This window comes from Octopus bimaculoides, chromosome 2 (assembly GCF_001194135.2).
Source record: "Octopus bimaculoides isolate UCB-OBI-ISO-001 chromosome 2, ASM119413v2, whole genome shotgun sequence".
Lineage (NCBI taxonomy): Eukaryota > Metazoa > Mollusca > Cephalopoda > Octopoda > Octopodidae > Octopus > Octopus bimaculoides.
The window spans coordinates 139,754,427-139,755,194 of NC_068982.1; positions in this window are offsets into that span (position 1 = coordinate 139,754,427).

Below are 768 nucleotides of genomic sequence, written 5' to 3' on the forward strand. Positions count from 1 at the left end.
TATATATATATATATATATATATATTTCATGGAAAATCAATGAAAACTAGTTTTGTTCCTGTAAATTTAAATTAATTAGTCGCATAGAGCTTCAAATAATGATTGCAGCAGAATCGTGATATCTGTATATCAAGGAATAATACTTACATTTTAGAGACCTTACACAATACATCTATCATTAACAATTAGAATAGTCAACGAAATGTATACGCTATTTCCTCGTAAGTAATTAATTAAATGAAACAAGTGTCACAACACAAATGAAATAAAACTAAAATACATTTATGAATTCCGTGTCAGATTTAAAGCGTGATTGCATCAATGAAAGTGTAATTTCGTCTAGACTCCAAATTGAATAAATCCGGTAACTAAATGGGAATTTCAGAAAAGACAATGAAGAATAAGTAAGTTTTTTGTTTAAATTTACATTTATTCATTCCCTATATTAAAATTTTTGGCATGCAAATTGTAGACGCACGACCACAACACATTCACTCGTATAAGCCTACACACAGACACTCCCACACACACATACGGTTAGCTAGTCATGCAAAAGACCACCCAGCCAGACGTATTTCAGGGTTGTTAGAAATGTGTATGTGACTTTATAGATTAAGCTGGACTAAATCTGAATATTATTGTTCAGGTAATAAAAGTTTAATTTAAAGAACATGCTGTAGCTATATATATATGAAACACACACACACACATATACCCATACATATGTTATATATGTATATATATATTTATATATATATATATATATAT